We start from the raw sequence: 16,269 nt of genomic DNA, 5'->3' as shown, positions 1-16,269 counted from the left end.
GAGTTCTTGGTGAACAATCAAAAAATGTCCCTCCCCTTCTCTCCATTCCTTCTTCCAGGGTGACCAGTCCCCCATCAGCCAGCCATGTAGCTGAGCTGTTTGAGGATGTGGCTCTGTAACTGTGCGTGTCCATCAAGGTAGAGGCCTCCTTGCCTGCTCCCAAACACTGCAAGACACCTGGCACAAAGCCAATATTCCATGCAGGTTGAGGATAAATCTCTAAAAGGCAAAGAACCATTCTCTTGAAAAGTGACTTAATGGAACTTCCCTGACTGTCCAGTGGTTAAGACTCTGTGCTTCTAATGTAGGAGGGCTTGGGTTTGATCCCAGGTCGGGGAACTAGGATCCCACATGCCATGCAGTGTGGCCAAAAATTTTTTTTAATATATATAAATATATTTGCATATAGATGAGGGAGAAAAGAAAAGTAACTTACCACTTGGTAACAATATGTAATGTTCACTTGGGAAGCACAAATCCTACTGGGTTGGAAAAAGTTAGTTCGGGATTTGTTTCTTGCTGCCTGTGAACCTGTAAGAATGAAAAGTGAAAGTGAAATTCACTCAGTCGTGTCTGACTCCATGCAGTCCATGGAATCCTCCAGGCCAGAATACTGGAGTGGGGAGCCTTTCCTGTCTCCAGGGGATCTTCCCAACCCAGTGACTGAACCCAGGTCTCTTACATTGCAGGCAGATTCTTTACCAGCTGAGCCGCAAGGGAAGCCCAAGAATACTGGAATGGGTAGCCTATGCCTTCTCCAGGGGATCTTCCCAACCCAGGAATTGAACCGGGGTCTCCTGCATTGCAGGTAGATTCTTTACCAACTGAGCTATCAGGGAAGCCTGGGACTGTTGTAGAAATGAATTTGGAAGACTGGCCGCAGAACCTCTGCACCTGTATGTTACTTACCTGCAATGAGGCTGGACTGCCAGTAGGGCCCAGTAATGCCTTGAACTTGGGCTAATCGTGAGTGGTATTAAGAGAAGAGTATGCTTCTCAATTCTCTTGTTTTTCAAAAATGGCAGTGTCTATTACAACTGCTGCTACATGTTAGCATTAATCCATTCCTAATTACTGTGTTTTAAAAGTTAACACTTGACTTCAAACATTGAGATATTTAAAGTAATAGATTTACTACAGGCAGAGGCTTAAGTTTTCTTCCAGAATATCCAGGGGAAATGCAGAGTTACTAGAAGGTGGAGTAAATGTGAAAACCACATATCTTAGCCTGTTGAAACATTTGCTGAGTCAGTATTCTCATTTGGGAAACAAGCTAGTGACCCATTCATCAGAGCCTTAGTATTTGTTTTGAGAGGTAGAAGCAGTATCGTGACTTTGGTCATTTTCCATGTTTTTTTTTTTTTTTTTTTTTTTTTAACTAGAGGCTTCCAGTTTTGAGTTTGGAATGACTTAAGGTAGGGCTGGGGGAAATATGGCCCATATCACTGGACACACCCTCCCACCAAAGAGAAAGAAGATGAACTCCGACCCAGAAGCTGCGGGGTCCGAGTCCTAGAGACATGTTGGGTGGGTTTCAGTGTTCACCTTTATTCTGCTTGTGACTAAAATGAGCTGGCTAGTGGAATTCTAACACACATTAAAATTCATGGTTTATACCATTACTTTGTACCCCTTATTTTGTTTAAGTGTGTGTGTGTGCGTGTGTGTGTGTGTGTGTGTGTGTGTTTCCCTTGAGGCTAGGAGGTAAGGTTGAATCAAGGGAGGTGAGGAGGGGATGAAGATGAAGTAAACAGGAAATCTTAACAGCTAATCTGCCACGTTAAGTGATCTCTCTTGGCATCTCCTGTTCTACTTATGATTGGACTCAAGCCCAGTCTCTCTGGCTACTTCTCGGCATAGCTCGCCTCCTACTCCTAAATTCAAGTGCTCAGCTATATCAAGCTGCTGAGTTGTAACTTTGTCCCTCGACTATCTGGAAGGGCTATTTTTATACAAGTTGTAGCCATGTCTCTCTACTTCTAAGCATCGGATGGCTACCCAGAAGCTTGAGGAACTAGGCCATCCTTCCAATTACCATGATGACTGAAACACTTTGGAACAGGTGGAAGAGTAGAAATGCCTTGAATTTCTATTTTGTGACACCTTGCTTATTGAGAAGTCACTTATCCAGCCATCTAAACCATCCAGAATCCCAGTTGAGAACAGAAAACATGCCCCAAAGTGAAGATCTCTATCACAGATGTCACAAAGTCCAATCACTAAAGGCTTAGGTCTTCTCTCAAGACCTTATGACTCATATTTTAAAGACAGTTCTAACTTATAGGTTGACCTGGTCTCTGGCTCTTAGAAAATTGGGAGCAGAATAACTAGAGGAAAGATGGCAATTTGTAGGTTTATATACTGAAAATAATTTTTTAACAGAGGACAAAGAGAAAAAATATTGAAAGAAGGTAAGTCAAAAAGCATAATAGATAGGGACATAATTCTGAATTAAACAACAGTTTCTGTGGATATCAATAAAAATTGATATATATATAATCATAACTCTGATTTATTTAAGAAGGTGATCCATTATCTTCAGAAATGTTACATTATGACCCAGTGTTTTAAGAGTTCAATCTGGAGCCAAGATGCCTCAATTCATAACCTGACTCAGCCTCTTATTAACTGTATGATCTTAGGCAAGTCACTTACTATCTCTTTGCTTCCATTTTCTCAGTTGGAAAATGGAGATAATAACAGTATTTACCTTAAAGAAAGAGTTGTTGTGAAGATTAAGCAAGTTAATGCATATAAAATTAACTGTGACGGACACATAACATTATTACTTGGTGTGTTTGAGCCCAGTCATGTTCAACTCTTTGCGACCCATGGACTGTAGCCTGCGAGACTCCTCTGTCCATGAGATGTTATTTTAAAAGACAGGGGAAAAAATACATTTTCAACTAAAACCATTACAATGCAAAGAAAAAACTGAAGGGTTTAAAAAGATACTCCATGCATGGGTAATGGTCAAAGTTTGTGCTTTGATTTTATATAAAACATGAAGAAGAAGGAGAGAAAGAAGAAGGAGAAGAAGAGGAAGAAAGAGAAGGGGAAGAGGAAGAAGAGGAGGAAGAAGAAGGAGAAGAGGAAGGTGAGGGAAAGGAGGAGAGGAGGAAAAGGAGAAGTAGAAGAAGGAAAAGGAGAAGAATGCATGTAAAGACAATATTTTTAATTATTTAAAAACAAATAGTTTGAATCAGTATATTTTCAGATATATTAGGGAAAGACTTTCTCCACCAACAGGCTTCATAGAATCTCTTTTACAAAGAGCCAGTTCTTAATATTATGTAAACATCAGGACTGAATCAGAAAACTTAACACCAGAGAAAGGTCAAGATTGATGTCAAAAGTTTTGTTTGTTATTTCTTTCAATCCTCCCAACAGCTCTGTGAGGTAGGCAGCACATGTCAAATCTCTGTTTTATAGGGAAAAAATAATGTCTCAGATGTTGAAAAATAATGCTCAAGCTTAAACAGATGATTTTATAAGAAACTATTTGTTCCTCAGTTTCTCATTTGTGAAATGGTGATATTACCATCCACTTTCCGAAGTGTGTTAGGATTAAATAATATGTCCCATGCAAAACACCTTCCTCCTGACACATTGTATTTAAAATGACTTCATCATGTGCCCACATTCCTGCAGTGTTTACTTTTTTTAACTGGTGGTTTTGCCTTCCTTTATTTGCAGTCTACTAGGTCAATGCCTTTCCCTCAAAAAAGTACTGTGGATTGATGAACTCTAGATAGCATATTCAAAAGCAGAGACATTACTTTTCCAACAAAGGTCCGTCTAGTCAAAGCTATGGTTTTTCCTGTGGTCATGTATGGATGTGAGAGTTGGACTGTGAAGACGGCTGAGCGCCGAAGAATTGGTGCTTTTGAACTGTGGTGTTGGAGAAGACTCTTGAGAGTCCCTTGGACTGCAAGGAGATCCAACCAGTCCATTCTGAAGGAGATCAGCCCTGGGATTTCTTTGGAAGGAATGATGCTAAAGCTGAAACTCCAGTACTTTGGCCACCTCATGCGAAGAGTTGACTCATTGGAAAAGACTCTGATGCTGGGAGGGATTGGGGGCAAGAGGAGAAGGGGACGACAGAGGATGAGATGGCTGGATGGCATCACTGACTCGATGGACGTGAGTCTGAGTGAACTCTGGGAGTTGGTGATGGACAGGGAGGCCTGGCGTGCTGCGATTCATGGGATCGCAAAGAGTTGGACACGACTGAGTGACTGATCTGATCCGATATAGATGACTCTAAATTATTGTCAATAAATAGAAGTATTCCATTCCTAGAAACTCTGTATTTAGTTAGAAACCTACAGTTCTCTAGAAACAGATTACTTGGAGAGAAACTTTACTCTTGGAAGTCACAGGAACTACTGTTAGAGCATTAAGTTCAGTTCAGTTCAGTTCAGTCGCTCAGTCGTGTCCGACTCTTTGCGACCCCATGAATCGCAGCACGCCAGGCTTCATTGTCCATCATCAACTCCCGGAGTTCACTCAGACTCACGTCCATCGAGTCAGTGATGCCATCCAGCCATCTCATCCTCTGTCGTCCCCTTCTCCTCTTGCCCCCAATCCCTCCCAGCATCAGAGTCTTTTCCAATGAGTCAACTCTTCACATGAGGTGGCCAAAGTACTGGAGTTTCAGCTTTAGCATCAGCCCTTCCAAAGAACACCCAGAACTGATCTCCTTTAGAATGGACTGGTTGGATCTCCTTGCAGTCCAAGGGACTCTCAAGAGTCTTCTTCAACACCACAGTTCAAATATTTTCTTAGCAAATATGGTATTTATTTGGTATTAATACCAAATAAAAGTATGGTATTTTATTTACTGACAAGTGAAAAATATGACAATACTTTTTACCCCAGTCTCGTGCTAGAACAGTAATCCTGACAAGCACTGCAGCCTCTGGCCATGTAGATCTCTGATTCTCCTTCAGATAGTCAGAGCTGGTTCAGTTTCCTTGGCACCACACAGCCTGTACCCTCTGCTTGGAATGCCCTGCTCCATTTTCTACCTAGCAGATGCCTTCGAGTGCCAACTTAAATGTCATCTCAGCAATCAAGTCTTTCCTGACTCCTCTAAAATGTTGAGTCCAGAATTTTTCTGAAATCATCTTTATTCAAATGCTTTCTTTGATGACCCCATTTCTGAAAACTGTCACCAGCTCCCATCTAACTCCTGCTTTTCTGAAGTTCCCTGGATGACTTCCATGTATTCTGACTAACTCGGTGAAAATGAGCTGACTCAATAAAAAAAGAAAGAGCTAGCTGGCTGGCTGACTGGCTGAGAAAAAAAAAAAAAGGCAAGAAGTTTGGGATTTACTAGCCTTTAACAGATTAGTTCTGCTCCCTTTAAAGGAGACTGAAAGTAGGCAAGTGGATGAGAAAGGAAAAGCATCTGAGTTTTCTGTCCCACATTTCTTAAAGTGAATATGTCTTTTCATGTTAGTATCATTAATGATGACAGGATTAAGGTGCGTGGTTCTTGGAAAGAGTCTATTTATGTCAGGGTCGTCATTTTGTGCTGCCCACCACGTGTTTATAGCTCTTTGCTCTCTAGGCATGTGACAGGATTGCACTCTCATGACGGGGGTAGGGGCATGTGAGAGGAGCTCAGGTCAATGAGCAGAAATGACATGAGTCACCTCCAGGCTGAAATAGCCAACTGTCTGCACAATATCCAGCAGAGCTCTCTTTCCTTCGCCATGGCAACTGGCCACTTTCAAGATGGTCCATCATCCTGCATCCTGATGTGAGAAGACACAGAGCAGAGCCCTAGCCAACCTTTATTGGACATGGAGCATAAATGAGAAATAAACTGTTCTCCCTAAACTTTTATTGTGAAAAAGTTGAAACAGAAAATGGAAAGACCTGGACAACAAAGACAGCAAAAATCCACATACCCATCACCTGGACTTTGTAATTAACATTTTGCTATGATTACTTTATCACTTATCTATCTATCCATTCTATCTATCTATCCATGCATCTTTCTATGCTGTATCAATCTCTCTTTTTGGAGGGGGAAGAATGAGAAACTATTGCAAAACACTACTGAGATTAACTGCTTGTTTATTATCACAACATAGTCCAGGCTTTCCTTGGCTACAACATCTGCAGAGCCCTGGCCAGCTACTCTCTCTTTCTGTTGAAGATGCTGTTAGTGGCAACCTCACTCCTTGCTTGAAGAAGAATTTAAAATGTTAAAATTACTTGACAAGAATATTGTTGAATGTTCAGAAAAATTGCAAAGAAGCATTGTGAATTTCTCAAAGCTGAAATAGCTGGGTTTTTTCCTTTGGCTTTATCAGTCACTTTCTCTTACCAAAAGACATATATATATATATACACAGAGAGAGAGAGAGATTCTATAATACCAAAATTTTTTTCTTAAGCTCAAAGCCTGGTTGGAATCTTGATTTTCTGACAGTTTGTTCTTTATGCTTGTATTTTGTCATGGAGTAAGAGTGTATCGGTATATAAGTGTGCTGGATATCCCCCCAAATCTAGAGGATTACACCTTGAAATTGAATAAATATGATAACACTGACAGTTCATTTTCAGAAGTCTCATGACTCTAGCCTAATGATTTCAGAGTCATGTGAGTTATACTCAGAAGAACAGGTATGATGGGTGTAACTTTAAATCATCAAGTTCCCATTACAAGAATGTTTTTCCTGAGCTAAGTAGCTCTTGCTCGTCTGAGTAGGAGGGAATAACTGAGCCAACTTGCCTCGGAAGACAGCCTAAGAACCCACTTAGAACTTGAGATCATGAGAATTTGTCCTCATCCTATAGAAGTAATCTAACCTTGGATGAAGGGATGACAATTCCCTTCAAATATTGCACACAGGTTATCTTCTTTAGCTTTTCTATGGAGCTTATTAACCACTTCCTGGTTTGTTTGTTTGTTTGTTTTTTTTAATGTGATTAAGGCTTTAAAATAAACCTTGGATATTCAAAGGGAGTTTCTTGGGTGATGGAATTGTTCTGTAGCTTGTTAGCGGTGATACTTGCATGAGTCTATAAAGGTGTTAAAACTCATAGAACTGTATGCAAGACACATGCACACACACATAAACAGATTAGTTCTACTAAAACACATTAGTTTTACTGTATGTTTACTTTTTAAAAACCTGAACACACTGATACAAAAAGGCCCAGGAGATTAGAAATCAAGCTGTCACGGTCAAACCATCTCTACAAAGCATCGGAATAAAATTCCAGAGGGCAGTGCACTGAACAGACTTCCAATGGGTGGCTATCAGGGCAGTCCTCTCCTCTTTCCTTCATTTATATAAATCCTTACGGAAAACTGACAGTGAAATGTTTCTCATAAACCATCAGAGAAGAGTTCAATGTTTTTCACAGATGAGCTACTGATCCTCTGTGTGTCTTCATCGAGGCTGGCATCCTGAGACTAAAGATCAGGCAAGCCAAGGAGGCTATCCCTGAGAAGGCAGAATCTAGCAAATATGGGTCAGAGAAGTACCTAAATCAGAAACTGGGTTAGTTCAACTGGGTTAGCTTCAGTGAATCTGAGGAAATCAGTCTGTAGAGCTGAGAAGAGTTTCACCAGAAGGAAAGTCACAGGAATGAGAAGTCAAGGTTAGTCTAGGCAAATCCACACAGCCGAGGTTGCAGGAATGGACTCTGGGAGACCTGGAGCTCTGCCCCCACTGAACATCTGCTGCTGAAAGACCCGCCTCCACACAGGTGCCTAATTCGTGTCCACTTCTTGTCTCTGCAAGGGGTTTGCAGTCTTGGCTTTTTGCTTTGGCCAAGGTGGTCCTTGGCAGTTCCACATTGTCTAGAACCTGGGACTCTTTTCAGAGCTCATTTATCTCAGGAGGGAAATTGCCTGAGCAGACTTGAAGGCAGGGGTGGGAGCCACCTGCTGAACACACCAGGGAGCATTTGGCAGGGTGGGTGGGGAAAGGAGATAGAACAGAGGGAGGGGGCTGGGAGCTCTCCCACTCTCTCCCTCCCGCCTGCATCTGGTGCCCCAGGAGTTGCTCTTGAGCAATGCCTCTCCAATGAGTTGGCGTGAACTTGTACTTGTTCCTCCCTGAGGGAATAAGGGAAGACAGGCTGAAAGCCGCTAAAATGCTTGGAGAACATCCAAAGGGAAGCTTTTCACAAATGCAACATATTAATGAAAACAGCTTGGGTCTGGCTAAATAGTGACTCTTGGAACAAAACAAACAGATGGGAGTTGACGACAATTGTTCTGAAAGAGAAACAGTCCAGCCCTTGTGCATAGAGCCTGATGCTTCTTGAGAGTCTTCAGGGAATTCACTGCACTGTGGCTTTCTCCAGCTTATACTGATATCCATTTATTCTCAGGAGTACCAACAACCACTGCATCAAGGGAACTCCTATGGGCATAAGCACATTCTCCAATGTATGCCATCTCCAGGAACAAAGATTCTTTGCTGTTTCTTTTTTTCAGATTATTTGCTTTGCATTCTGGGGGTTGGCCTCTCATAGGTCGTTGGAATGATCTCAGATGCTTGTTAAAACGTAGATTCCTGAAGTCTACCTTTTCACACCTGCCAAATTAGGTGGACTCTCTGGGAGGAGATCCAAAGTATCTGCATGGTGTTTACCAAGAAGGAGGGGGTTGGGGCAGGATGGAGTGGGAGGTTGAGGTTAGCAGATGTAAGCTTTTGTATATAGAATGGATAAACAACAAGGTCCTACCACATAGTACAGAGGATTATATTCAGTATCCTATGATAAACTATAGTGGAAAAGAATATTTTAAAAAGAATGCATATATATATATATATATATATTATAAATGAATCACCTTGCTGTATAGCAAAGTGTACAGAAATTAAACAGCATTGTAAGTCAACTATACTTCAGCTTTAAAAAAGCACCTTTGTGATCCTTATCTGAAAGTTTAGAAACCATTGCCCTAAGGTCTTTTGATGGTAGCCCTTCTCTTTAATGTACAGTTCTTCTTTCAACAAACATTCATGTGCCAGCTACTCTGTAGGACAGAAAATGAAAAGAGTACTACAATAGATGTTCGAGTTGCTCATTGCCAGGTAATTACAATTAAAAATGCTATGCTAGAAAGTGATATAAAACACACAAGGAGAGAGGAGGAGCCTGCAAGAGTCGGAAGGCAGCTTCGTAGATGGTATTTGAGCTGCATCTTGACCAATGAGAAGAAGCCCTTCAGGAGGATGAGAGAAAGCACATTTGAGGCATAGAGAAGGTATGACAGGGTATGGGCAGGTGAAGGCATATGATCCACTCTGTAAGAAGGGATTCTGGGCAGCTGGAACACAGGGGATAGTGGAGGAGGAAAGAGACCTAGATCTGACCATGAGGAGCTTTGCATAGACGCTGAGCAGCTTTGGCTTTCCTCTAAAGAAATGGGAGCTGGGGGGATATTTGAAGCATAAAGTAACAGGATGGTATGTGTGGTATAGAGTGAGCTCCCTGTTTGGTGCAGGGAGAGGAGTAGAGAAGCAACCACATTGGGAGAGATGAGGCGGCCAAACTGAGACAATAGCATGTAGGGGCAGAGAGGTCTCTGAAGGAGGAGTTAAGGGTCAGTGAGAATACAGAGAGAGCTTAGACCACACGGTGGAGAGGCAGAGGGGCTGTAGCTCTACCTTTAAGGAAATGAGGTCCATATAGATTCGGCAGAAGAGATGTGAAAATGGCCAGCTGGAGTCTAGAACCTCATCCGAGGGAAGGCAGTTTCAATGCCCACATAACTCTTTCAGCCAGCCTAACACTGGAGCTTGTGAGCAAACTGTCATGTCTGGGCCGTTTGGTGACAGTCTGCTGTGCTATGGAATAAGTTTAAAGGTATCTGTTAAGTCAAACAACAAGGTTCTACCATATAGCACAGGAAACTACATTCAATATCCTGAGCTAAGGCCTAATGGAAAAGAATGTTTAAAAAGAATGTATGTATATGTACGACTGAATCACTTTGCTGTACAGCAGAAATTAACACAGCATGGTAAATCAACTTACTCAATAAAAAGATATCTGGTAAGTGGTAAAATCACTCCATAATATTTAGTTTGATTTCATTTTTGTTTTTAAAAATTAAGGGCAGGTAGGTAGATTGGGAGAGAGAGAGAGAAACAAGGAGAAAGAGAGAGGTCAGAGTTGGAGGAAATACATAGTAAAGGCAAGTTACTATTAATAAGGATGAGCAGTGGGGTTGGGAGAGGGAGCAGAAGAACCCTTGACAATTTATTCTGAATTCTTGCACATTTTCAATTTGTTCTTAACCATGAGGTCTGTGGACGTAGGTTTTTGTCGCTTTTTTACAGCAACTTTTAGAAAGATGCTTACACATCTTCTTGGCTGCCGCTAGGTGGTACTAGTGGCAGGACAGATTGGATGGCCTTGGAGCTTCTTGAGCTCATCCATGACACGCGTTTGTGGATCTAACTTCTAATTTCAAAGAGTGAAACAAATTAAGGCACCAACTACTAGAGCTCAGGGCTGCAAGCCCTTAGGCTTCCTTTTTATTCCTTCTTTAGGTGTGAGAAGAGGATTTTCTATTTAATTGGTATCAAAATATTTTCAAATAAAAGAATGTTCTTTCTGTATCGATCTAAGTTGTACAGTTTGGTTCACATACATTCAGTTCATTTCCAGATCACCACCTTGCAATGATACCCCCAAGTCAAATCTTAATCAGGTGCATAAAAATAATCGAACTCTTCTCTGTGATGCAACTGCATTACCTGAGGTTCCCTCATTCCAGACCCAGGCCTCTCTTTCCATCCACTTACCCTTAATTCTCGTGGACAGTCACATCTTCCATCACCTCAGTTGATGTGGGCAGGAGATAGAAATGTTACACTTATCTTCTTTCTCCATCCCTCGATAATGAAGCATGTGCCATTTCACTGCTGGGAGATTTCCCTATTTTCAGCAGGACTTCTTTCCTATCCTGAGTGGTCTGAACTAGCTAATGTGTTGTCCTTTGTTCTAAAGCAACGAAAAGTGAAAGTGTTAGTCGCTCAATCATGTCTGATTCCTTGCGACCCCCATCAGGCTCCTCTGTCCATGGAATTCTCCAGGCAAGAATACTGGAGTGGGTAGCCATTTCCTTCTCCAAGGCATTTTCCTGACCCAGGGATGGAACTTGGATCTCCTGCATTGCAGGCAGATTCTCTACCATCTGAGCTACCAGGGAAATATTTCATTCCAAAACCACCAATCCTACTAGATGGCATAGTCTAGCAGGACACAATGAAAATACTCATGTGCTCTCTTTGGGATACCAATGAGGCCAGCCTGGCACACAGAAGCAACTCAGTCCCAAAGGGTGCAATGACAAGAGGTGTCTGCAGTGGCTCTGGCATGGCTAAGGCATGCTCCCAGTTGTAATCCCCACAGGATCTGGCATGATTCCTCATTGCCTTACCCCTAACCTCACCCCATCCCTCGAGCAGAGGCACCGTGCTGAGTTTATCTCTGGATAAAACCCAAAAAGAAGGTCACCAAGGTTACAGAGTTGTACTTGACACTCCCTGTGTGGCTGTTTGAGCCACAGATAAATACCAGAAGGGAGAGTCAGGAACATTCCATGCAAAGGACACTGGATATTAAATGAATATTAGTCACGATCCAAATAATGGGCTTCCCAGATGGCACAGTGGTAAAGAATCCACCTACAGTGCAGGTTCTATCCCTGGGTTGGGAAGATCCCCTGGAGGAGGAAATGGCAACCCACTCCAGTATTCTTGCCTGGAAAATCCCATGGACAGAGGAGCCAAGAGGGCCACAGTCCATCAGGTTGTAGAGTCGGTCACAGCTGAGTACACACACATGCATGGTTTTCTTCTACTTTTCTTTTGAACTCTTGCTGTTTGCCAAACCTCATGCAAAGAAAGGCAATGCCAAAGAATGTTCAAACTACCACACAACTGCATTCATCACACACACTAGCAAAGTAAACTCAAAATACTCCAAGCCAGGTTTCAACAGTATGTGAGCTGTGAACTTCCAGATGTTGAAGATGGATTTAGAAAAGGCAGAGGAACCAGAGATCAAATCGCCAACATGTGTTGGATCATCGAAAAAGCAAGAGAATTCCAGAATAACATCTACTTCTGCTTTATTGACTACATCACAGCCTTTGACTGGGTAGATCACAAAAAACTGTGGAAAATTCTTAAAGAGATGGGAATACCAGACCACCTGACCCACCTCCTGAGAAATCTGTATGCAGGTCAGGAAGCAACTGTTAGGACTGGACATGAAACAACAGAGTGGTTCCAAATCAGGAAAGGAGTACGTCAAGGCTATATATTGTCATCCTGCTTATTTAACTTACACGCAGAGTACATCATGTGAAATACTGGGCCAGATGAAGCACAAGCTGGAATCACAATTGCTGGCAGAAATATCGATAATCTCAGATACGCAGATGACACCACCCTTATGGCAGAAAGTGAAGAAGAACTATAAGAGCCTCTTGATCAAAGTGAAAGAGGAGAGTGAAAAATTTGGCTTAAAACTCAACATTCAGAAAACTAAGATCATGGCATCTGGTCCCATCACTTCATGGCAAATAGATGGGGAAACAATGGAAACAGAGATAGATTTTATTTTCTCGGGCTCCAAAATCACTGCAGATGGTAACTACAGCCATGAAATTAAAAGACGCTTGCTCCTTGGAAGAAAAGTTATGACCAACTTAGACAGCATATTAAAAAGCAGAGACATTACTTTGAGAATAAAGGTCTATCTAGTCAGAGCTATGGTTTTTCCAGTAGTCATGTATGGATGTGAGAGTTGGACTATAAAGAAAGCTGAGCGCCGAAGAATTGATGCTTTTGAACTGTGGTGTTGGAGAAGACTCTTGAGAGTCTCTTGGACTGCAGGGAGATCCAACCAGTCAATCCTAAAGGAAATCAGTCCTGAATATTCATTGGAAGGACTGATGCTGAAGCTGAAACTCCAAAACTTTGGCCACCTGATGTGAAGAACTGACTCATTTGAAAAGACCCTGATGCTGGGAAAGATTGAAGACAGGAGGAAGAGGGGATGACAGAGGATGAGATGGTTGGCTGGCATCACTGACTCTATGGACATGAGTTTGAGTAGGCTCCGAGAGTTGGTGATGGATAGGGAATGGACAGGGTGATGTCCTGGTGGTGATGGACAGGGATGGACAGGGATGCATCCTGGCATGCTGCAGTCCATGGGGTTGCAAAGAGTCAGACACGACTGAGCGACTGAACTGAACAGAACTGATGCTAGGTATTTCATATATCTCGTCTCATTTGATTTCCTAAACCATCCTGTAAGTCAGCATTATTGCTCCATTTTACAGATACAGAAAGTTTCAAGTGACAAGCTCGGGTTTATCTATTTTTGAAGCATGTCTTCTTAATCTTTATCCTGTTCTGAAGCTGGTGAAGGGCTCTTGTTTAGAGGTCTGTTTACACCACATTTGACAGACTACTGAGAACCCTTAGTCTTCCTCCTCCCAACTCTGTCCTCTCCAAGAGGGGAGGAAAGGTCAAGGCAGAAAGTGAATGTAAACATCCACATGCTTTGTAATGATACACACTTTTTATACTTTGTATACACTTTTTCATTACACATTTTTTAAAGATAAAGACTATGCTTTTCAGTTACTTCTTGTCTTTCCTGGGAACCTCCCAATATGCTCCACCCTCAACAATCTTTTTTTAAACACTGTGCTGCTTCAGGGACTGACTGGCCTCTTGTTCACATCTGGAGTCAGGAAGGTTAGGGATGGGATACAACCCAAGGCTTGTGATTTTCTGTAGGTCAAGATTATTTTTACCCTCTTTTTCCTCTGACCATGAATCCTTGAAAATGAAGTGTCATTTGGTTTCCAAACTGAAATATTTCATCCAATTATTTAAAGATGAGCCTAATTTTATTACTTTAACAGAAACTTATCGAATGTGACTGGTTGAAAGAAGTAAACAAGAATAAATCTACCATCACCACCGCAGTCTCTTCCTAGGAACTTAGAGATGGAGCTTGTTTTCATGATATAATTAGTCAGGGACTTCTGTGGCTTAATTTAAAAGCGTAGAGTGTAATCACCTTTCTTTCTTTTTTTTTTTTGAAAACAGTTTTCTTTGCTACCCCTGGATGAACCTGGCTCTGCTTTTCCAAATTCAATGATGTCAGGTCATCAGGGAACAAATTTGAGATGGTACAATTCCCATCAGCTATTAGCTGGAGAGCGCTTTCCATCCCCAAGGTCTAAGCTCAGTTCTAAAGGGCATGTTTTCTTTTCAGCAAATGTGGTTATCCCTATTAACAGTAATGGGTGTTATATGTGAATGTGCAGAAGACTCTGTACCCCTAAGTTTTTCCCAAACGTGAATTTCATGAGGCCAAATTAAACACAGTTTGGCTCTTTGGCTCCATCCTCCTCTGTGTTCAGATAAATGTTGATACTCAAATAAGACTCTCAGTGATGAAATGCCAACACATGTGGCTTCTGCATCTGTCATCTAGAGGATGTGCCTTTAAAAATGGATTCCTTTCTTTGTTTAATTCTTGGCCTGGTAAACCACTGTAACCCTGCGAGGGAAGCGAAGTGAGGAGATATTTCTAAACAGTCTTTTTCTGCCCCGACATCAAACAACTTGTGCCAACACCTATTCTGAAATGTTTGCACCCTAGGCTACCTCCATTGATTCAATCAGTATCAGATACTCTGACGTCATGAAGTGAAAAATTGGCATTCAAAACCAATACAAGATTGTAAAGTTAAAAAATAAAATTAAATTAAATTAAAAAAAAATCAACTGGAATGCGAACAACAAACTGTTCAAGAGGAGACAGCCAGTTCTGGAGGACTGACTCCACTCTCTTAGAAGTGTGTACCAATGCCAAATAAGCCTAAATAAGAGGCAGCCTTGTTTGTGTAGTAGTTAATAAGCCCCAGAGGGGAAAGGGACAGCTCAATGAAACAACCTTGCCTACTTTTTTTCTTAGGTTCTTTAGTCTGTTTCACCTAACTCATGATTTAGAAAGGTCTCTAAAATGTGGTGGTTGTAAGAACATCAATGGGCCAAGGCTCTTAAAATATATGTTAACAACTTTGATCTTGTGGCCTATAAAGCTATGTATGGAAGCAATGGCATTTCACATGTATTTAAACTCAGTAATTTCTGCATGAGAAGGCCTTTACAGACATTTGTAAACTCTTCGCCAGAAAAAGAGTGGGAAATAATAGGATTAATAGTGAGCATAAGACTTCTATTTCTTCTGAAATTATTTTTAAGGATGTAAACAACTCAGCCCTTTCTTTGCTGGTGTTAACCTACAAAACACAAAAAGTCAACTTGTGGTTATTTTTTCATGACTCTTGGCCTCAATTCCTGGATCAGGAGATAATACAAAGCCGTTCAACTGGTTTTGCCTTGTTTGAGAAACTAAAATTAAAATCTCAGGAGTTATTTATTTTAACCCACAAATAGGAAAGAAAGTGGTCTGTCAGAAAAAGTCATAAAGACAATTTTCCAAATGTGTGGACCTTTTTAACTTTGTACCAATCTAAAAAAAAAAATGAGTTTTTTTAGAAAATATTTTTACTGTGTGTGTGTGTTTTTTTTTAAAATGAGTCTCTCTAGTTGCAACTGGACCCTTTAGGTTTTAATTCTCATCTTTCAGCTACTGGCATGTCATAATCTAGTCTAGGGAATGACTGCCTAAATTACTACATCCATAAATATTCTAGTGGAAAACATTTGCAAGGCTTATTTTCAGAAGTACACTGAAGTACCTTGACATTGAATCCTAGCTCATAATCCCAAATTCAATTCTATTTTTCTGTATAGTCAACAATTTCTAGGTGTTATTTTAAACATAGCAACTCTAAAAGTATGACAGAAAAGAGTTAAATGGGTGCTACATAAACCAATCTTGCAGTTAATTATGGGAAAAAAAAGATACCTAGTGATGGTGACTTCCATTTTTCAATACCAACCAGTACTGATGACCAAGCAACCTCTGGTATTTACTCTTGGCTAAGATAGGTGATATTTTTGAAAACAAAATTTGGACAAATGTATGTTTTTCTGACTCGTGACATATTCCATCTCTTTCTGTTTTTTTAAAGTCATAAATCAGACTCTAGTTGTCAGAGTTTTAGCTTTTGAAGAAGAAATAGAATGAGGTGTTTATTGATCAAAGCTAACTGAGTCGAAGCCATAATGGCTAATTTTGGATCCTTCCTAGGACTCTTCTAATCACAAATTGCTTGGTTAA

The sequence above is a fragment of the Bubalus kerabau genome, chromosome 11 (genome assembly GCF_029407905.1).
Source record: "Bubalus kerabau isolate K-KA32 ecotype Philippines breed swamp buffalo chromosome 11, PCC_UOA_SB_1v2, whole genome shotgun sequence".
In the NCBI taxonomy this organism is placed as follows: Eukaryota; Metazoa; Chordata; class Mammalia; order Artiodactyla; family Bovidae; genus Bubalus; species Bubalus kerabau.
Note: the sequence above shows the minus strand (reverse complement) of the source record.